The sequence below is a fragment of the Bubalus kerabau genome, chromosome 2 (assembly GCF_029407905.1).
Source record: "Bubalus kerabau isolate K-KA32 ecotype Philippines breed swamp buffalo chromosome 2, PCC_UOA_SB_1v2, whole genome shotgun sequence".
Classification (NCBI taxonomy): domain Eukaryota; kingdom Metazoa; phylum Chordata; class Mammalia; order Artiodactyla; family Bovidae; genus Bubalus; species Bubalus kerabau.
This window is the reverse complement of record NC_073625.1, coordinates 84213354-84237812: the sequence shown is the minus strand read 5'-3', so window position 1 is coordinate 84237812 and position 24459 is coordinate 84213354.

Sequence of the window (24459 nt, the reverse complement as noted above, 5' to 3'; positions counted from 1 at the left end):
AAGTATATTAAACTGATAAAGCAATTATTTTTATTGATACAGCAATTATTTTTATTCTTATGAAAAATATATCTTTCAAATAAATAATATGCTTTTCTTCTAATAATATCATTGGAATTAAAGATTCTTAAAGATACAGACTCTCTTGCTGTCGCTAAAATTGTCTTCCAAGGAAATATATTTTATAATTTTAGTCTTAAACTAAATATTTAAGGTTTTTTTTTTTTTTAATAACCTCACAAAACTCTCAAGGAAATTGAAATAAATGTGGAGCTAGGTGGTAAGGACAAAATGTGAAAAGACTACAAGGACTTGGTGTTCTCCAGAAGCCTCAGAAATTCATCACTCCTTGTGTGTCATGTATTTTATTGCCTCCAGGAAAGCAGGGACCTTGATTTGAAGGACATTTTCTGGCTCTTTAATAGATGTTGACCATTCAGGGCACTGGAAGAATTGAACAAATTTTCAATACTATTTTTTTCCCTTTATTTGGCTCAATTATGCAGCAACACTTCCTATCTCTAGTGAGAATTAAATGTCCACAGTGACATAGTTTCAGAGATTTTTCTGGATTATTATACTTTGATGGTTTGTCTCCCTCCAGTTCTGTTGGTTCCCTGAAGTGCAGGTGCTTCAATTCCTGATACAAAGAATAAAACTGTACTGCAGCTGCCAAGGAGTAAAATATGCTAGTTAGCATTCTGAAAGCTCATCTGCATAATGTAATGATGTAAATGATGCAGAGTAACATCTTAATTGCAAGTGTTATTCTGAGGTTGAAAAGTAAGTCAATGTCATCTACCTTAAGATCTTAAAGAAGTGGAGGGGCTTTGCTGAAACTAAGAAAAAGTAACTTTGTTAACTGATTAAGAAATAAGGAAAATCATGGAAATTCCCCTGCCATCCACTCATTAGGACTTGTTGCTTTCACTGCTGTGGCCCTGGGTTCACTCTCTGGTTGAGGAACTAATCCCTGGTAACAAGCCATGCAGAGTCAAAAACAAATTAGGAAAATCAGAATTTACTATGTCTTCATCATTCCAAATGGAATTTTTCACCATGCTAAAATTAATATTTAATTAGTATGACATGTTTTGCCCATCAGTGTTAATGTGGTCACATGGAGAACTTACACTTTCTAAAAATGTTGATTTCATATTTTATCTCAACTTTTGCTTATACACTAAGATTCAGATTAATTTTAGAACAAATATGTAATTAATAAGATTGACATAACGAAATGAACCACATTCACATTTCTTGTATCTATGAAATTTTTGGTTTTGACTATCATTGTTGAGTAACATTCAAATAGCTAAAAAATAAAGGCTCCCACATGCTAGTTCATTTTAGTTTTCATCCATTTTTCTATCCCTGTTATATTCTACACAATTTTTTAAAACCTCTTTGTTTTTTCCTGCTTTATATTTTGTCTATATGATGCATTCCTTACTTCATTTGCATTCCACATCTTCACATTGTTGAATGTATCTGAATTTGCAGGCTTCAAAATTAGCATCTGTTTCTCATTAATCAACTTTCGTTTCCTCAGGTGTTAGTGATGTAATTACAGTCAGGTGTACAAGTCTGGCTTCATGTATTCTTATTAGTATAGCATCACATTCTTATCACTTTTACTATTTGGCTCTAATTGCATTTTCTGCATAAAATTTCTATAGAACTTCTTATTGCATTAACATTATTATGTACACTGCAATTTGTTGAAATGTTAATGTTTTAAGAGAAAAATTTATTACACACTCCTCAAGAAGAAAATTCACAATTTTACTTCTGTATCTGTAACCCTCATGCTTTACATATTTTACTTAAAGAAAAACATGTTATTTATTTATAGCTCCTTATGGGGTTTAATAGTTGTACCTTTGAGGTTCTTAAGATGATGAAGTTGCTTTCTCAAAAGAACCCCTGTGCATTCCATGAATATATTTACTTTTTATCCTGATTGTTTATATCTCCATTCCTCCATCCACCCCTTCATTCATCTGTCCATCCATGTGCATAATATTTTAGGAATAATGGTAGTTTGTTCATACTGACTCACTTGTACACATATCGATTCCTCAGCTGAGTATTTGACAAATTATAAATGATTCTTAGAAAACATATCCTTATGAACTGATTTCCATTACACATATGTCCTGAAAAGTGTTTTCAGGTGCATCCTTACTCAAAACAGTAATAATATCTTATGAGCTTTATTTTCCATCAGGATATTGGAATGATGCCAATCAGGATTATTCATTATTCAGTTATCAGTGTCTGTTTCACCATTTTTTTTTCTTGTCTTTGACGTATGATTTGATGGCAATAGAGTCTCCATTTTTCTAATCAAATTTTTCAGAAGAAATAGTTCTTTTTACCCAAGACCTGACATCATATTTTTATGTTTCATGTGAGGCAATAAACAACAACAAAGGAGTTCTCCTAATTAGGAGAATATCTCTTTGACTTGACTGGTTCAGTTTAGCATTTTTTCCTTTGAATTTAGTTTTTCTAGTGGAAATCACTTAATTGCTACACTATTATATGCTATATTATAAAAATATATCATATTGATAAGTTTAAATTGTTAGCAAGTGAATTGTAATTGACTTAAAAATCACTAGAGCTAAGTGATTTTTCCTAACTAAGGAAAGAATTATAGAGTAGAATTGGATAGATCAATTTTGGCGATTATTGTAACAGACACATTAGAGAGAATTGACTAATTTGGTGATAGGTCCACCAAAACTTGCTCATGGATTAAATGGGGTGGTAAGGAAAATAAAAGATAAAAAATGTCTTTTTGGATTCTTGTTGAATTAGTCGATGGATGTAAAACATGAAAAACACTATTTGGTACGTGTTCTGGGAGATAATTTCATTTTGAATGTACTAGGTTCTAGATGACTATTAAGAATTCTACTTCTACAAATGATGGTAACTTTTCTTCCACTTGCCCAATATCATTTATATCTATTTAAAGTCTTAATTCACTAGCTAAAATAATATAATAATGTTAACTGCAGTCATCTTGCTTATTATGAAGATCAATACTAAGAATGATGTCTATTATTGATTATGGGGACTTCATGTTAACATTTATTTTAATTCTTAAAAAATGTTTTAAGTAAGCCCTATAACAACTTTCCATCATCCAGTGAAACAAATATTATTTTTATTTTTGATTTAGAACTATCAGATAATTTTAACTTATATTTTAATATTATCTATTAATTTCTTAATAAAAATCATGTTTGTATTTTGGATGTAAAATTATATGTAGCTGAATGGAATTTTTCTTTAGGATTTTGCCATGAATATTATAGATACTGATATATAGTACTGTTTTTGCACAAAATAATATCATGTTTAAAGAGATTTCATGAGAAAATTTAAGAAACTTTCCATCTTTTTTTAATAGAAATTATTTTTTTTCTTGAGTATTTGTAAGAATGCAAATGTAAAATAACTTGCAAAAAAGGCTGAGCACCGAAGAACTGATGCTTCAAATTGTGGTGCTGGAGAAGATTCTTGAGAGTCCCTTGGACAGAAAGGAGATTAAACCAGTCAGTTTTAGAGGAAATCAACTCTAAATATTCATTGGAAGGACTGATGCTAAAGCTATGTGAAGAGCCGACTCATTGAGGAAGACCCTGATGCTGGGAAAGATTGAAGGCAAAGAGAAAAGAGGGTGGCAGGATGAGATGATTAGATGGCATCACTGACTCAATGGACATGAGTTTGAACAAACTCTGGGAGATAGTGAAGGACAGGGAAGCCTGGTGTGCTTGCAGTCCATGGGGTTGCAAAGACTCAGACGCCACTTAGTGACTGAACAACAAACATTAGTAGGTATATTTGTTAAAATTAAAAAGGCAGTGTTGATATAATTAACCAAAGTCCATATTTTATTCAGAGTTCTTTAGTTTTCACCCAGTGTCTTTTTCTGTCTTGGGATCTCATCCAGGACACTGCATTACTTATCACCATTACGTCTTCCTAGGCCCCTCCTGACGGTGACAGTTTCTCGTACTTGGCTTGATTTTCATGACACTAACAGTTTTGAGGAGTGTTGTTCAGTTACTTTGTAAAAATCCCTCTACTGAGATTTTTCTGATGTTATTCTCATGTTTAGTTTGAGGTTTTGAGTTTGGGGAAATAAGACCACAAAGACAAAATGCCATTTTATCACTGTTTGTCAAGGGTATGTATTATCAGCGTGCTGTCACTTACCATAAATTTTGAGCTTTGTCACTGGCTGAGGTAGTGTTTCTCAGGTTTCTTGAGTGCAAAGTTATTCATCCCCTCATCCCCTACTTGCATAATGTATTCTTTGGAACAATATCACTATGCATAGCCCATACTTTCCACATGGGGAGTTGTGCTCAACTTCGTTCAGTGTGGAGTATCTACATATATTATTTGGAATTTTTCTGCATTGGAGATTTGTATCTTCTCCACCTCTCTATGTTTTATTATTTATTTGTACCAATTCGGATTCATTCATAGTTTTTATTGATTTCTTGCTTACATTGCTCCAGCTTTGGCCATTAAGCACATTTTCAGTTTGCTCTTGTATCTGACATGTTCTCATCAATGTGTGTGTGTGTGTGTGTAAAACTTCCTTCTTTTATGGTGCTATAAGCTTCTTCAGATTTTTATTTTTCTAAGTTTGTTGAGGTATGTTTTATGGTCCACAGTGCAGTCTGTCTTGGTGAATATTCTATGTAAGTTTGAGAAAAATGTGTATGCTTTCGTGTTGATGAATTGAAGTAGTCTATAGAATATTATATCAAGTTGATTGATGGTATTATTAAGTTCAATGATACCTTTACTGATTTTCTGTCTCCTGAATTTGTCCATTTCTGATACAAGAGTGTTGAAGTCTCCAGTTATGGTAGTGGATTAATCTATTTTTCTTTGCAGTCATATTACTTTTTGTCTCACATAGTTTGATACTCTTTTTTTCTTAAGTGCATGAACATTAAGGATTATTATGTCTTCCTGAAGAATTGCCCTCTTTATCACTACATAATGCCTTTCTTTATACCTGATGAAAATCTTCTCTCAATTTTATATAGCTCCTTTTTCCTTCTTGATTAACATCTTGATTGATGTCAGCATGGTATATTTTTTTCATTAATTTCCTTTTAATCTATGTGTGCCTTCACATTTAAAGTGGGTTTCTAGTAGACAAGGTAGAGTTGGGTCATGGTTTAAATCCACTCTGACAATTTCTATCATATATTTTACTTGATGTATTTAGACCATTGATGTGCAAAGTGATTGTTGGTATAGTCAGATTAATATCTACTGTATTTGTTATTGTTTTCTATTTGTTGCTCTTGTTCTTTGTTTCTGTTTTTGTCTTCCACTAATTTTCTGCCTTTTGTGGCTTTGTTTAGTGTTTTATGTTATTGCACTTCCTCTATTTTCCTAGTATATCAGTTATATTTATTTTTAAGTTTTTCTTTGTGGTTTCCTCAGAATTCGCAGTACACATTTACAGCTAATCTAAGTCCACTTTCAAATAATACCATACCACATCATAAATAATGTGACTACCTTATAATAAAAAAGTCTTTATTCCTCCCTCCCTTCTTTGTATTATTGCTGTCATTCATTTTACTTATATATAAGCATACCTAAATATACATACATAGACATATGTATATATATGTGATATACATAAGCACATATACTCAAAAACACTTGGTTTTATTATTTTAAGTAATTCTTTTTATTCTTTATTGGTAAGGTTTAATGTTTTCCCTCTTCTTTCAAGATTTTTTTAAAAAAATTTTATTTTCTTCAGTTTGCATGTAATACATTAAAAAGCAGAGACATTACTTTGCTAACAAAGGTCCGTCTAGTCAAAGTTATGATCTTCCCTGATGGCTCAGACGGTAAAGCATCTGCCGCAATGCGGGAGACCCGGGTTTGATTCCTGGGTTGGGAAGATCCTGTGGAGAAGGTGATGGCACCCCACTCCAGTACTCTTGCCTGGAAAATCCCATGGACAGAGGAGCCTGGTAGGCTGCAGTCCGTGGGGTTGCTAAGAGTCGGACACGACTGAACGACTGAACGACTTCACTTTTCACTTTCATGCATTGGAGAAGGAAATGGCAACCCACTCCAGTGTTCTTGCCTGGAGAATCCCAGGGATGGGGGAGCCTGGAGGGCTGCCGTCTATGGGGTCGCACAGAGTCGGACACGACTGAAGCGACTTAGCAGCAGCAGTAGCAGGTTTGTTTCATATGTGACATTTATCAATTCAAATCAGTTTTTGTTTTTCATGAAACAATGGAAATTTCCATGGAAGCATGTGAATAACACATTATGAAGACCTTACCACTTTAGTGATTTCACGGTTTAAAGTGAAATGACCAGAAAAGTCATTGTTAAGTGAATTAAAGAACAATTCTATTTTCTTATGAGAAAAGTAAAACAGTTCTAGAAGGGAAAAAATGACGGAGCATTAAAAGTTTCCAGGTGACACTGACATTGAATCTGGGTATGTCTTTCACACACATACAGACACACACACACAAAACACACAACTTACTTTACTTCATGATTTTGGAATTGTAATTATAATGATTAGAGTATTGTTTACAAATGGAAACACATTTCTAAAAGAGAATTTAATCATGCAGTATCTTGGATGCTTAAAAAATCATTTGGTTTGTATCTATTTTGTTTGCCATGGAGACACTAAGTATATGTTAAATTTCCCCAAAATATTAATAGGCATACTAGAGTTTGACATCTAGTTTTGGTTTGGAGTGACTTTTCTGCTACTCCAGGTGTTTCCTTGCCTATTGTTCTTGGATTCTTATGCTTTTTCTTACTCTTACCACCATAAGAAATGTCTCTGTTCTACAATGCTAGTTTATGGTGAGGGTATTTTCGAGGCAAATGAAGTACAATAAATGAAACTGCCAAGTTAATGCAGAGGCTCCACAACAACTGAAATTTTTGTCCTGCAGTGAATTATTTTTTTTCCACATTGTTTGGTGAAAAAACAACCTAATAGCTTCTTTCCTGTAGCTGAATAAGCACTTATGTGGTTATTTCTCATGTTTTATAAATATCTCCAAAGACTCCACCCTTAGATGAAGTTTAAATAGTGTGTGAAACACAGTAACAGAGAGAAGATACAAAATATGGTTTTCACTCCTGAGGTATAAAGTGGGCAAATACATACTATTCAAAAATGATATGAATACATATGTACATCTCTGTTAAAAGCAATACAATATTCCATAAAGCCAGTCTTTGAATAAGAAGAGGCACGTGCCCACTGGGATGCTCCATTTGCATGTCACAGGCCAAGTGCAGCACAGATGCCAAGGGTGACTTCTGGATGAAGGTGTCACCCGTGAAATGACAAAAACTGACTCCTTGCACGTCTACCTCCCTGCCGCTGGTGACTAAGTAATCCTGTTACTTGGCTAATTTCCTAATAAACTACAGGTGGGCGGGTGTTGAGGTTGTGCCATTACAAATCATCATCTGTTAGATCAAAGTGCAGGGGGAAGAATGGCAGGTGTGCAGTATTAATAGCTACATTTATCTCCCCAGTCACTTAATAATTGCTTCTGGTGTGGCTCCCTTGTAGCACTGCATTTCATGGACTCCAAAAGCATTTTGATGAAGCTTAATGTGTTCCATGCCGGCAGAGTTCTCATGTGCTAAGTGCTGGGTGTGTGTGCTTCAATCCCTAATGAGGCATTGGTGTAGCAAACAGATGTAGGGAACCACTTGTAAGTGAGTTATCATTCATGTAGCTCTTCTGTGAACAAATATTAGCATTTGCCTTTATATTTTTAATATGTGCTTGAAAATAAAATTAATTTATTCATCTGGTTTTTATAAATATTTTCCCATATAAATATTTATATATATTGCTGACATTTATCAGTTGCCTTCTGTATATCAACCAGGTATTTATTTAGGCTTTTATATATGTGTGGCTTTAGAATAGTTCTTTTGTATAGATTATTATATAATTGTAAGTGATAATATATTGGCTATAATTGTAATCAGGTATTGAAGAATAACGGACTAAAAATAGACTAAAATTATGATCAACTTAAAAGTTTAGTTATATTGTTAAAGGATGAGGAAAACCTTTTATAGTTAAAGGCAAATCAAAGATATAGAGCACAAAAATTTTGGAAATTTTTGTTAATTTTCTAGTACTATGTGCAATAATATATCAGTGGCTAAATGTTCCAGTAGGTATTCTGATTCTGATGTAAATCTTAAACTGCGTTTGATTATGTATGTGTATTTGCATGTGTTTTTGTATTTTAGAAAGCCAGTAGAAAGCCTTGGAGAGGAAAACAGGATGGGGAAATGATGTGAAATGTTATTTGTATAATATGTAATGAGCACACACTTGAAGACTACTTTTGCGGATATTTTGACGAACTTGAGTAAATATGCTGTTCTTGTATTCCTTTCTAGCCTTTTTCTACCAGTGTGGGCCAGGTAACCCATGTGTTTATAATTGTTTCTGGACTTGCATGTGGTTGTCTGTTTCCCAAATTATGGTTTTCTTGGCTTTGAAAATGTCACTACATCTGTCTCATTCTAACATCCTGAGATGCAAATATTAGAACACATGAAATTAAAAACTGGAAAATAATCAACATTATATGCGTTTGGAGTTTAACATAAGCATAAAACAGTATTTTCTTTTGGACCTACCCCTGTTGTTTGCAGTGATGGAATGTCATTTAACAATATGCTAAAATGTATAAAAATATAAAATCTAAGACAAGTTATAGAACATCACTTTCCTAGTTTTTTTCAAATGTCGAAACAGTCTAATACAAATTTGTAAGTTTAATTTCAGTGAAATTTTTAGAAAAGGAATAATTGTTGCTCCCATATATTAAAATGTCTTAAATTTTGACCCTAGAGCACAGTGAAACATTGATATACTTGCTTATATAAAAACAGTTAAGTCATCTTTATCTTTTTGCATTTCTCCAAATATATCTCTGTACTTAACTGTCCAAACCTGGAAACCACAACTATACTCCAATAAGCTGTGCAAGAAGATGGAGCTGTGCTGCTGTCTTCTGAACTTATTAGCTCTCGCTATCAGCGGACGTCACTGTCCTGTCCTGTCGTCGTGATACCTGTTGAAGAAATTAATAGTCTAAAATACATTTTTTAAGCTTTCTTGTGTCAATAGTTCAGTGAGTCCCTGTGACTAGATCTCATCAGTAAAATGGGAGAGGAAGTGATATGAGTAAGCTCTGAAACAAAGCTTTTAAGGTGGATATTTGCCTCCTTCACGTTCTCTGTCCTCTTTTGCTCGCTGGCTGAAGATGACAGTGAGGCAGTAGCAATTAGAAGGGAGCCGCAGATATAAGGAGCCTAGGTCACTGAATATTAATATTAACACAGCTCTTGTCAACCAGAAATAAATACCCTGGACCGTTAACCTAAAAAGGAAAAATCTATTATATTCCACCAATACATGTTTCTAAGTATATTTACTACATTATATAATGCTGATATATATTTATTACAGCATTTTAATTTAATCCATGTGATACGATGCCAGTGTATGAAACATGAACTAAAATCAAGACAAACATAGAGATCCAGCAGGGCCAATTACTAACTCGAGTCCGCTAATGGTGGGTGTTTAGGGCATTATGCTGAGATATTTTGTGAATTCCTTAGGATGCAGCCCTGCAAACTGCCATGATCAATCAGCACAGCTGTCCCAGGGAGTGAATATAGAATGGTTACAAGTGTTTCACATAGTCACCCAAATTGAAGTAAAAACTTCAGTGGTTGTCTTGTGTATAAAATTAAAACATTGTTAAGTATTACACACAACATGCAATATAGGTCAGCTTTGTCTTTAGAGATTTGGAAGTATCAGTTTTTATAAAATATTTAACGTTCTCCACAATAATCATATACCTGTTAATGTCCCTTCCTGTAATACCATGATTTCTTTCTTCCCTCCATTCTTTCCTCCAAACCAAAAGTTTGAAAATTTAACACAAATCCTTTTTTTTCTTCTATATGGTTTTGGAAGATTAAAACTTAGAACTTTACTTAAAAAACAGATTATGGAATCTGTCAGACAAGTATAATTTAATATATTTAACATATTTGACATTATATAATTTAACATATTTAATGTAATGTAGCTTTGAAGATACATGTATTGCAGGGAATGTTCTGAGGAGAAAAATGGATCGAGTTTAACACGTCATATGCAACGCATCCTGGGAATGAGAGAATGTTTTAGTTTAGAATGAGAGAAAGCTCTTAGTGGAATTTTAATATGAGAGTTGTGATGTAGAGAGGATAGAATGGGATAACTGGAGAACTAGCAGAGAGAGTGGCTGGCTATGAAGGAGGGGAGATACCTCCATGTGATAAGAACACTGGGAGTTTAGTTTGTCCCCCGCAGCACCTCATGGTGCCCAGGTGAGGATGACCAGACTTTGGAGAGCAGTAGCTATAAGATGCATGTAGGCAGCCTGGACATAAGGTGCTGATGCTCCAGCCTCGGAAAAGACTGCTGTGCCCACGATTTGTACTGTGGAGCCAGAGCTGCTTGTCAATGGACCCCTTAGGTGAAGGCTATGGGCACGGGAAAGACCCTTATGCCTGAATGATAAAGTTCCTTCCTTCATTTCTTTTAATACCACAAATGTTTAACTTGTAGCCCACTCTAATAGAAACCAAAAGGGAAATAGACTTAAAACATACCTGAGATAATAATTCTCATACCTTGAAGCATGGTAGTTGGGAGTTATCTACATTGATGAGAAAAATCCATGTGGAGTAAAATTTACTCCTGGCACCTATAAGAAATGTGGGATCTCTGAATTCATCATTAACTTTCATCCAACGTGAGTTCTGCGGTAGCAACAGAGACCCGTGGCAGAGTACGAGTTGTTCTGTGTTTACTTTTGTTTTTACATGATGTATCTATATATAGATATAGATTTATAATATATAGATATGTAATCACTCTTTAATGTTTTGGTTATGTAGGCTAGTAAATTAGGGAAAGCAGGGCAAGGGACATAAGGACTTTATACTATTTTGCAGTTTTCTTGTAGGTCTAAAATTAGTTCAAAATAAAATATTAAAAATTAAAAGGCACAGGTTGTCAGAAATCAATCTTGGCTTTGAGTTATTTAATACAGTATTAAAAAAAAAAACTCAATGCTCTTTATAGTCCTTACAATAAAACATAGGAATATACTAAACTATAAAAGGCTGAGTCATCAAGAAATACTTCTATATTAGCACAAAAGTTATTATAAAAATTATTTTACAAAGTAGGCTTCAGTGGGAAATTCACCAAAGGAACATCAAATGAGGCTCCAGGAACATAAGGTGCTTGTGTACATGTTTGTTGAGCAGAGTTGTTGGTGGAGGTTTATTAAAGAAGTATTGTAGAAACATGGGGTGTTAGTAAGGAAAAGTTTCAGAGATAGTTATTGTCAGAAGACACTCCTGCAGGGTGTGAATCTAAGCTGAAAGATATGAGGGGGCTGAGATTTGGTGTAGGAATTTACAAGTGAGAATTTCACATCAGTGCATGATGAGAAAGCAAACTGAATTGTTAGAAGAGATTTGCCTGTGAGTTTTTTGTTTTTTTTTTTAATAATTTATTGTTTAGTTTTTGGTTTTGCTGGGTCTTGGTTGATGTGTGTGGGCTTTCTCTAGTTGCAGAGAGCAGGGGCCGCTCTTCAGTGCAATGTACGGGCTTCTCATTGCGGTGGCTTCTCTTGCTGTAGAGCACAGGCTCCAGGCATGTGGGCTTTGGTAGTTGCAGCACACAGGCTCGGTAGTTGCTGCTCATGGGTTTTAGAGTGCAGGCTCAGTCACTGTGGCATGTGGGCTTTAGTTGCCCATGGCATGTGAAATCTTCCCAGATCAGGGATCAAACCTGTGTCCCCTGCATTGACAGACAGATTCCTATCCACTGTACCACTAGGGAAGTCCTGCTTGTGGTGTTTATGTCTCTGAGTGTGGATTGGGGTGGTACTGGGGCAGATTTGACTTTAATATGAAAAGAATTAAAAGTAAGTCATCAGAGCAATCAATGGTCAAAAGAAATTGACATTTGAATAAAATGGCAATATAGACATATGGATGTGAAAAGGAGAACATCTAGGTCAAATAGTCACCTTAGACTACCCTAGCATGAAATTATGGTGTTTGGTTGGTGGACTATGGGTGAAGATGCGCTTGGTACCCAGAGTTAAAAGAAAATGAGCCTGTGAGCTCATTGAAAGCTGGTTAGTATTCCATTAGCCTTGAAATCTGAGGAGCCTCTAGAGATAGACACTCTAGGATTTTGACTTGGTTCCTCTCTCTATCTCTTAAAGTAGAGACTGGAAAAGTGTGGTCACCTGGCCAGCTCCATAACCTATACCTGGGAACGTAAATGTGCCACCCCAGACTTACTGTATCAGAAAGTCTGTGCTGTGGCTCAGCAGTATGTGTTTAACAAGCTCTCTAAATGTCTATGATGCCATCAAGTTTGAGAATTCTGTCTTGGAATAAGTCACTTCCATTTACACAAATGAACTTTATTCTGTAGACACTCATAGCTCACTAGTTTTTAACCTTTCCTTATATACCTATTAGGTATACACTGAAATTTTAATCTAAATACTTTCATCAAGCCTTTTAAAATCCATTCTGTTCATATTTTTTCCCTGCAAATCCTATCAGAATGACAAAGAACGTTTTGACCCTGTCAGTTGTTAAAAACTGATGGTAGAAAAATAATAAAATTGTCAGAGTTGTTGAAGGATGCAAAGAACTAGGGTTATTTTCATCTGTTAAGTAACTGATTGAATTGACAGCACACCAAAAGTTTTGCAACAAGTTATATTGTACACTGAGTGGAGTGAATTAATTTAGGAAAGAGTATATTGTCATACATAAGCATTCCTAGCAAGACTTCACTTGCACCTGTTAAACTGTTTCAAAGGATAAAAAATGCCTGTGCACTCAAGCCAGAAAATTCTACTTACTGCCAGCTTCACTGTGAGGTAAGATGCAATTGGCAACTTAAAGACAGATCAGCAACCAATCCTTTCCCCAGAGTGTCACTTAAAATAACTGACTTATTTTTTTCCTGATAGGAAAAAAAATCAACCAGCAATCTGTCACGTTTTTCATTTGCATTTGCCAAGCAGCTGTATTTACAGAAAGCAATGGCCTAATTTTTAAAATCTTGATTTCTAATTGAGCAGTTTGGTGGTCTAATGATTTTAGTTTGTGAAACTCATAAAATGCATGGGCCAAAGTAGCTTGAACTGTTTCCCTCTTTCTTCTCTTCCATGCTCTCATTATTTATAATGAGTCTTCCCAGAAACCTTTCAGTGCGCTCCTTGCTGAGTGCACGGACACTGGTGAAGCGGGGAGATAATCAACTCCAGGCTGGGACTTCGAAGCCGCGCCAACAAGCTACTCATGACTCCAGCAGATGTTTCTGCTTTGGGGGGCCAAAAGAAATTTTATAGGGTTTTTCCTCCCTTTTGGGGAAAATTGCCAGAACAGTCAAGAGATGGGAAATATATAGGCCTGCTTGCATTTCCAAGTTGGGAGGGATATTATGTCCAATAAAAGGGATCTCGAAGAGAAGAATTTCTGAAGACACCGTCTCACAATAGCCATGTAAAATGTTCACCAGGAAAAAGAGGAACCATGAAAAGCTCACTTGGCTTCAGATTTCTCTGTATATTGAAATCTGTATGAATGTTAGAGGAGATAGAAATAATACCCATTTATAGTAAAAACACACGTGGGAGTCAATAAGGACTTTACCCTTTCCCTCACCAAAAGACACAAATGCAGGACTCTAAATTTCTTTACTGCATTTTTAATTCATCTGTCTTTCATAAAATAAATTATGAATCCACTGAGGGAAAGAATTTTGCAGAAGACCTCTGAGTCTTTTTTTTTTTTTAATTGACTTTGAACCACATAGTAAAATTTTGTTTCTGAAAAGAGCAAAATTAACAGTTTTCTGAATGCAGAGATGTGAGATTTAAAGCTATTCTTGACTCTGATGAACTTTTGTATCTTGAGAAAAGCCTAGGTGAAAAATCATGTGATTAACATCCGAGAGAACCGGTCACATGAAATGCATGTGAAGTGAAACCATGGAGCTGTGCTGTGCTCTAGTTTTGGGGGTCAGAAGTTTCACTTTTGAAACAGTTCAAACTATGAGGGAGAGAGAATGCTAGTAAGCCACTTCCTAGACTTATTTGTGTAACTGGAGGTGAAGAGGATGAGCTTGGAGAAGAAGGCTGCTGCAATTCTCCAGGGTTTTTCTGTGTAACAAAGCTGTCTGCTAAGCACCAGGAATAGAGAACTATTAGAAAAGCATTCTGCTAACCCTTAACTAAAATATTCTGATGTCATGGGCTCAAAGTCATGTAGAACAGCTAACACAGGGCATATGATTGACTAGAAATAGTAATGTAGTCTGTTTAGTAACTCAGAGTTACTTATAATTAGTCACAGCTTATGTTTCATATGTTTGACAGAAGAAAAACATTTGAGATGCTTCTAGTGAGGAACTGTACTATGAAGGAAATGTAACATCCACCTATTAAAGTTCTAATAGGACTTTGTGGACTTTAATATCCATTAGCTGGTTTATTGTTAAAGATGGGAATGTTAATCAAGGTCCCAGTAAACCTCTTGGAACTTCCCCTTGATCTCTGAGAGGAGGAAACTTTTATTTGTTATATGTGCTGTATAACTTGTGACAACATTTTAGTGGCATCCCAATTATCTAGTGTATTTTAGCTTCATCTAAGTTAAGACTTGAAGGTTGAGTCATACTTTGGCCAACTTGAGGAATCCCACAGACAGAGGATCCTGGCGGGCTACAGTCCATGGGGGTCACAAAGAGTCAGGCAAGACTGAGCAATAAAGCACGAACAGCCCACTAAACTGAGGAAACATGTAGAGAGACTTGGAGTTGAAACAAAAGCATTTGAGAAATAAAATTCATATACATAAATATCGCATGGGGTGTCAGGAAATGGATAAAGGTGAAACTAGTGAGTTATGCAGGAACAAGGTAAAAATGGACTTCCAAGCCATAATAAATGGCTTGGAGGAGAATAAGAAGAGTCTCAGTGTAGCCAGTTGCAATGGTGTTGGAACAAGATGTTACTCTGAGTGAGAAAGTGAAAGTGAGAATTAGAGAATATTAAAGAGTTTTAATTGATCAGACTTGCACATTGATTGTATATGGGAATGATGGAGAAGAAAGGTCAAAGATTATTTATAGTTCCTGGCTTGAGCAATTGGTTGCATAGGAGTATGTGTATGCTGAATCACTCAGTTGTGTACGGCTGCGATGCCACGGACAGTAGCCCGCCAGACTCCACTGTCCATGGATTTTTCTAGGCAAGAATATTAGAGTGGGTTGCCATTTCCTTCTCCGGGGGATCTTCCTGATCCAAGGAATGAACCCATATCTCTTGTGTCTCGTGCATTGGCAGACAGATTCTTTACCACTGAGCCACCTGGGAATCCCTGGAAAGGAGTACCATTCACTAAAACATTTGCAGATGTGAAGGGGAAGATGGATTTACTTCCAGCGCTTGACTATAGAACAGTTATTTCTAGGCATCCTCAGTGTGTGTGTGTGCTGTCGCTTCAGTCTTGTCTGATTCTTTGTGACCCTATGGACTGTAGCCCACCAGACTCCACTGTCCATGGGATTCTCCAGACAAGAATACTGGAGTGGGTTGCCATGCCCTCCTCCAGGGGATCTTCCCAACCCAGGGATCGAACCCATGTCTCTTAGGTCTCCTGCACTGGCAGGCAAGTTCTTTTCTGCTAGCAGCACTTGGTGTGTTCCCAAACCTGTCCATGGTCCATGCATTTTCTTCTGTTTTAGCAACATCCTGAAAGTGCAGTGATCAAAGGTAGGCTGACTGCCAGTGCCATGCTCCTGAACTGCGCTGGCCCCCTAATTGTCTCTGGGCACAGCACCTAGTTCCGCTCCTCCACAGTGCCCACGGATGCTGCTGCTGGCCCTTACTGAAGAAACCGGGAGAGGTGCTTCTGCTCCAAATTATCACCCCAAACCAAATCATCATGGGTTATAATGATGGCATTCAACTTCTGGTTACAAGTCCTCTTTGTTAGAATTTCAAAACTAGTTCTTGAAGATAGATAGAACTAGTCTCACTCCCTCCCTTTCCTCTGCTATCTTCATCTCTTCCCCTGATCACTCTGAATTTCCTTTTTCCTAGTCTAGAACACAAAGGCACCATATATAAAAGTTTATGGGAAAACACCAATGTCCACTGTGGTCATCTGCTTTCCAGTTCTACCAAAAGCAAGAACACAAGTCTTCCTTTGAGCTAAATTGGGACACCTTGGTGAAGTAACCACATCTTATGGGTTTGTATGCCGTTTGGCCATGGGTCATTAAAGAAGAGGGTCCTTGAAGCTCAACCACATGATGCTTCTCAAACTGTTGATGTGTATGTGAATCACAGGGAGAATCTGTTAACAGGCAGATTCTCAGTCAGTGGTTCTGGGAACAGGGCTTTGAGCCTGCCATTCTAACAAGCTTTGGAGTCATCTGCAGCCCGTGCTTTGAGGAGCAAAGCTCTAGTTTAAGGAATTTCCTCAGAGTACAGGGGAAGGAAGGAAGGAAGTCACAGGCATTTATTTAATCCATGGCAGTGTGTCTGGTGTGGCTTACATGTTAAGTCTCATGAATAGAAGAACGAACTTCCCGTACTCTCCCTCCACTGTCTTTTCTGCTGTAATCAGCAGTATTTCCCTCGAGTCAATCTTCAAACGCTGGTAATGTTGGTATCTCATTTTGGCATCTAGAGAAGCTTTCTACCACTCACTATGGAAAAATCTCCTGAAAGAAGGTGATGAATTTAATATTTACTAATATTTGGGGATTTGTTGCTAATTAAAAAATAAAGATCTAATATTTTGCTAATCATCCATGATACTGTGTATGTGGTAATTTATTAAACCTATGGAAATGTTCACATAACAGATTTCCTTAGCTGAAATAACTGCTTCTTAGAATATGGTTTCATGCTATCTAGTAGAAAGATAACTATAAAGTAAAATCCTGTGCATTTATTTCTTTTTAAAGATAATTGAATTGACAGTTTCAGTTTTAAAATTTGTTCTAATGCATAGATGGAATTTTCCTGGAAGAAAGATACTCCAGTCAGGCAGAAAGCCTTCTTCATTCACCTATTATCTTAAAAATGTGCTTCTAAAGCAGGAAGGTTAATGAACCCTAAATCTGAGAGAGCATAAAAATTGGGGTGCTGAAAACTGGAGTTCAGCAACACAAAAACAGGACTATCCAGCAGAGAGGGGGATTGCCCCCTCCGACAGAAACATCTGGCCCCCAGTTCATACCTGGATTTCTTTATGTCTCATCCTTCTCCCTGCCCCTCCCTTCCTAATGCGGCTGCTCAGGTTTACACAGTGCTGGCAGAAAAGCAGATGGACTCCACTCACGGCTGGGGAAGAGCCAGAAAGACTAATGCAAGGTGCTCCCTTCTGACCCTGAGGTGACTGCAGACTTGATCAAAAGGGCTCTTTCTCTCCAGGGAGAAGAGATAATGCAGTCCTATTGCCGGCTGGAAACATGCCCTGTCTTTCTGAAGGCGGCCAGTTCAGCTGTGGTTTGTATGCGGAGTCCTCAGGAGGGTGTGCTGAAGCCATCAAACCCATATCCCCTGGAATGTCTCCTGGGATTCAGACTGTGGCCAGAGAACAGAAATGAAGTAGCTGTTTCCAGCGATTTACAGTTCTTCTAAATATGAGAAGGAAAATGTGTGGAGACGTTTGAGCTCAGCAGGGTCCTTGCTGAGCATTTTAGAGAAGTTCCGGTTGCTCCTGGCTGCATCTTGTAATTTTGCATCTCCGTGAATATTCTACCATTTGAAACCTTTCAGGAATATGAAAGTCATTCAGAGAGGAAAAATCCCTTTTTTGTTAACCAGCAATATTAATATTTATTGGAAATCTTAAAATGTCTTCCCAAATCAATATCCGATTAAAAAGCCAACTGTAGAGCCAGGAGGTCTGATGATGTACACGTATATTCAATTCATAAATCTATCAAAGAGAAGGGATTAAAGAGCCCTTCACTTATATCTAAAAAGTTTGAGGGGGCTATAAATTGGACCTATTAACCATGTCTATGAAAATTTATATATACATATAGCCCTAGGTTAAATCAAGCACTAGGTATAATATAGACTATAAAATACTAATCATTACATTTTCTTTTGGAAGAGAATGTTTTAGTAGAGGAATTCATTCAATATTTGCTAAATATACACATTTAGTTGAGACATAAATAGTACAGTAGGAAGGGAATTGATAGTGGTTGTGAAACACAAAGACACAGCATTAGTTTATGGTAATGGAGCCAAAGTGATTTCTTTTTAGCCACATAGGATCTCAGTAAATAATCTGTAAGCCCCTCCAGAATAACAGAAACACATTTAAAAATTGTATGGGTAAAGACTAAAGAAAGTGAGTCTATCATGTAAATTCAAGGACTCATAGAGTATTACAATTGGGAAAAGTTAGGTTTACTATACTACTGTATTAGTTAATACAGTCTATAAATTGGTAAAGATTTCTATATCATATTACTTACATATTTTAAACCAGTGAAGACATTTAGAGCTTGCCTAGATTACATTGCTGTCTAGCAATGGTTTGATTGTGTAGAATGAACTACTCGGCTTACTCAGATTGAAGATTTAAGTCCTAAATAAACCTTCAGATGTATTTTGTTCGGTAGTTCAGTATTGCTGTAGTTGCTTTAAGGAAGTATAACTTGATTAAGCTAGCATTGATTTTCCAGTTTATGGACGGCCCTGTCATTACTTATTCTCTTACTCATAGTTTCTTCACACATTTAAATTAGTTGCCTAACCCTTGAGGGCATTTGAGTTTGCAATATGGCTTTATTGTCAGACTTCAAATGTTATAATCCTTCCCTTAATGTTGCACACTCTTTGAAAGCAGTACAGTATTTTCCTTGATTTCCTAACAGTAATTAGCACAGTGTCTTAAGTAAATGGGTATTTCTTTCATATATTCATCTAACTCACAAATCTTTACTATGTACCTATTCTGTTTTAGATAACACACTAGTCAATGAGGATAAGGATGTGACAGACAGTTCCCGAACTCACTCTTAAAACTCTTAATAGTTAAGCGAGGTAGGATTTGCTTATTTATTGATAAAATATGCCTTATCTTAAATTCTCTTCTATAATAACTTAAGAAAATGAAAGAATTACCATTCTCTTCTCAGAAGAAAATATATTAAAATAAGTAAATGTTATAGACTGAATTGTATCTTCTCACAATTCATATCTAATTCACAATTAAAGTTCTAGCCCTTAGTACATCAAAATGTCCTTGTATCCAATATGGCTGATGACTTTGCCATACAAATTTTCCTCATGTCTTTGTATGGCAAGGAAAGAGAATTCCAGAAGAAACCAGCCCTGCTGACACTTTCATCTTGGACTTCTAGCCTCCAGAAATGCAAGGAAATAAGTTTTGTTGGTTAGCCACCTAGTCTATGTTACTAGCAAGTTAATACAGGGTGGTATTTTGTTGTTATTTGTTTTTGTATATCTAATTTGATTTAAATTTACATATAAAAATTCAAAACAACAAAACAAAAATGAAATAAAATAAAACACCTAGAAGAAAACGAAGAACATTTAGATGACGTTGGATATGACAATGACTTTTTATCACAATACTCTTTAGATACCATAATCTATGAAATAAAGAATTTAAAAAAATTTTTTAATTCCAAAATTAAAATTTTTTTTGCAATTAAAAATTTATGCTCTGAAAAAGATAATGTCAAGAGCATAAAAAGACAAAACACAGGTTGGGAGAAAATATTTACAAAAACATAAAAAAGTGTTATCCAAAATATATAAGGAATTCTTAAAACAATAATAAAAACACAACCCGTTAAAAAATGGGAAAAACACCTAAACAGACGCCTCATCAAAGAAGATACACAGATGACAAGTAATCATATGAAAAAAATTCAGCATCACCTGTCAATAGAGAATTACAAATTAAAACAACAATGTTATACTCAGTTCAGTTCAGTCGCTCAGTCATGTCCGACTCTTTGCGAATGTTATACTACTGCCTATATCTATTAGAACGGCTGAAACCCCAAATACTGCCAAGGATGTGGGTCAACAGCAACTCTTATTCATTGCAGCCACTTTGGAAGACAGTTTGGCAGTTTCTTATAAAACTAAATATACTCTTATCATATGATCCAGCAGTCATGCTCCTTGGTGTTTACACAAAGGAGCTGAAAACTTACGTCCACACAGAAACCTACACGCAAATGTTTATATCAGCTTTATTCATAGTTGCCAAAACTCAGAGGCAACAAAGATGCCCTTCAAGGTGAGTTGACCAAATAAACTTCAGTACACACAGACAGTGGAATATTATTAACCATTAAAAGGAAATGAGATACCAAGCCATGAAAAATATGGAGGAACCTTAAATACATACTACAAAAAATTGTAGAAAGCAAATCTGAAAAGGCTGCCTACTGTATGATTTCAACTATATTGCACTCTGAAAAAGGCAAAACTATGAAGATAGTAAAAAGACCAATGGTTGTCAGGGGATGGAGAAGAGATGGGGGAAGAGGGTGGTGGAGAAATGAATAGGCAAGGCACAGAGAATTTTTACCGCAGTGAAACTATTTTGTATGATACTGTGTTGGTATGTGTGTGCTAAGTCGCTTCAATCATATCCCACTCTTTGTGACCCTATAGACTGTAGCCTGCTGGGCTCCTCTGTCTATGGGATGTATATAACATGGCATTTTACATTTTTTCAAACCAATAAAATGGACCACACTGCAGTGGACAGTAATGTAAACTCTGGATTTTGGATGACTGGGATGTGTCAATATAGGTTCACTGGTTGTAACAAATGCACCACTCTGATGGCAGGCATTGACCATGATGGAGGCCATGCATGTGTGCAGTCTGGCAGATATATGGGAAATCTGAGCCTTCCACTCATATTGCCATGAAGCTAAAACTACTCAAAAAGGTCTTCAAATACAAAAAAAGAAAGCAATTTAGTTCTCAAATTATTATAAATTTTATAGCTTTGACATTAAAAATAATAACTTCTAAATTCTGGTCAAAACCAATAAATTCTTGGTTAGCATATGCCTGAGTATTTTTCAGAAGCTAAGATAAATTCACCAAGAATTGTAAATAGTAATGATTTAGTAATGTTAGAAAATGAATCAAAGATTAGTAAAACATGACACCGTCCAATAAAACTTATACTTGTGAAGCAAAAAGTTAAGAATGTATCTAAAGCTAGGCGTTACTAGCTTACATAGTAACCCATCCTCTGTAGCCCAGTTGTGTGTTCCTCTCCATTTCATTTAGGGATATTTATTCTATATCCATTTATATCTGTGATTCCTTCTCTTATACTATCCATTTAATGTATCCTTGACGGTCAATTCAACAAATATTTATTGAGCAAAGTACTCTGCTTGTTCTGAAGATTATGGAAAAATGAGGGGCCTAATACAAATATCTATATAACCAAAGTAAATTGTAGAATGTGCAAATGGCATAAGAGGATAATCAAGGGAATTGATAGTGAGAAAAATGGAATCAAGGCTAAAAGTTGTGGCAAGACTTTGGAACTTTTGGAGGATGGACAGTGCGTCAGCAACAGAAGTGGGGAATCGTGAGTAAGCAACGGGAGGGGTCAGGGCTTGCCTGGAGGTGCAGTGGTTAGGGCTCTGCAGTTCCACTGTAAGGCGCTCAGGGTAGATCCTGGTTCAGGAACTTGCATCCTGTACGCCACGTGGTGCTTGTCCAAGAAAAGAATACGAGGAATAACAAAGGCAAGGGAACTTGAGACACGTTCTAGATAAAATGAGTAGCCTATTTTGGTGGGAGGAAAAAATGAAGAAAAAAAAAGAGACTTGGAAAAGACAGTTGGAAATATTAGTTAGCTAGAAGATATATGGTTGAACAAGATGAATTCCCTAGAAGTGTCTTGGTATGGAATGTAGAAGTAATGGAAAACTAAGTAAAGGAACTTAAGACATAAAGTGACTATGTAGAGCTGTGATTTTAGGAAGATTAATATGGTCATATTTAAAGAAGGATGAATTTGTTACAAGAGGTTTGAATAGTGCAATGTATATACTGAATTTGAGATACAACTTAGAAAATTTACATATATTCTTGTAAATGGAATTATATTTAATTTTTATATTTGTAGCTATGCTAAGGTAATAGATACTTAATGCAATTTTTTGACAATTCTTTTGTCAAGAAAACCCCTCTTAAAGATCTGTAGTCTCCTTTTTATAGTATGGATATTTATGTATAAATTTCAAGCAAATTAAATATACAGTAAAGTCAGTTCTACAATGTTTAACAGCTTATTGTTTTGGCAACACTTTGAAAGGTAGAAAAATGATGAGGGCATTATTCCTGTTGTTCAGTTCATCTTGATCTGTTTTAGGTTTTAAATTCCTGGACTGATATAATTTCTTTGTGGAATTTAAAAAAAATATTTATTCAGATATTTAGGTTGATTAAATGTAAGGCCTATAAAAATCTGTGGACTAATGATATCATATAATATAAAACCTAAAACTCATTGTAGTTTAACTCTTTGAATGTTTATTCAAGTTATACATGAGACTATGGACAAACTCAAGTAAAGAATAAAGGGCTAAAGCAAAAGCTGTCTCTTCCTTTTTCAGTAGGAAAGCAGTGAACTCAGTGTTCAGAGAGAGGATAATTTCTGCTTGGAAGGTGATTGTGTAGGTGAATCCCCTAAACTTGTCCTAAGTGAATTGATTCTGTATTCACTGCATAAGTAACTGGTCATGTGCTTGATCTAAGGCCAGTAGCAATCATGTGCAGACGATGATTTTATATAAAAAATGTTTAATTCACTGACCAAAATCTAATTCATATACCCTTATCCAATCTATGGGGCTTCCCCAGTGGCTCAGCAATAAAGAAGCCACCTACAATGTAAGAGATACAGGAGATGTGAGTTGATCCCTGGGTGGGGAAGATCCCCTGGAGGAAGACATGGCAACCCACTCCGGTATTCCTGCCTGGAGAATCTCATGGATAGAGAAGCCTGGTAGGCTACAGTCCATGGGGTCGCAAAGAGTAGGACATGAACTGAAGCAACTGAGCACGCACACATCCGGTCTATGAAGCCTGAATATTTGAGAAGAGACATAACTGGCAATTACAAACAGACATAAAATCAATTTTAAACAAATTGTATACTGTTCCTCAAGTTTTTTATATAGAAAATAAAGCAGTATTGCTTAGATGACTAGTGTTTTGCAGGCCTTGAGATTTTTCAGAGTTATCTTTTTGTTAAAAATAGACATTGAATCTGCAATGACTCATATTGACAGTTGATACCCTCTGCTATTTTTTTTTTCTTTCTGTCCATGACAATGGGAGATGTTTGGTCGGACAACATGATATTTGTTTTTTTCTCTGTTCTTTCAGGCCTAATTTTTTCAAACTTATATAAAATATTTTCTTGGGTATAGTAGTGTAAGGTAAGAAAAGTATGAAAAACACATAATATTCTTACCATCTAAAAGTTTATCCACCATTCACGATTTAATTTTTGTATTATGTTTTCTATCTGTATAAATTATTTTTCAAAAAATTAATATACTGTATATAGTTTCATGGGATTTCCCAGGTGGTACAGTGGTAAAGAATCCACCTGCCAATGCAGGAGATGAGCATTTGATCCCTGGGTTGGTTGGGAAGATTCCCTGGAGGAGATGACAACCTGTTCCAGAATTCTTGCCTGGAAAATCCCGTGGAGAAAGGAGCCTGATGGCCTACAGTCCATGGTGTCTCAAAGAGTCAGACATGACTGAGTGACTGAGCACACACACACATATAGTTTCATAACTTTGCTTTTTTTTTTATAACATGTCCTGTATAATTTAAAAATTATCAGTCCATAGGGTTGCAAGAATCAGACAGGATTTAGCAACTAAACCACCACTACCACATGTGTTATTAGTATTATACATAGTTACTGGCTATTATTCAAAGTTATACCATTTAATGATTATACAGAGTATATTAGAGAAAAATTTTATTCTATTTAAAGTTTCCAAAATTCTGGAATTTTTATATTATAGATTTTATCTACTGCAAATAGAAGTCCTGCCACTATAAATACATTAAAATATAATTTGAGGCTCTTCTATTTTCTAGGTTAAATTATTATAAGCACAATTGCTGATTCAAATATTATAAACATATTTAAACCTCTTGAAAATTTTGTCAAAAGAAATTAAAAATTTTTTTTTATAAA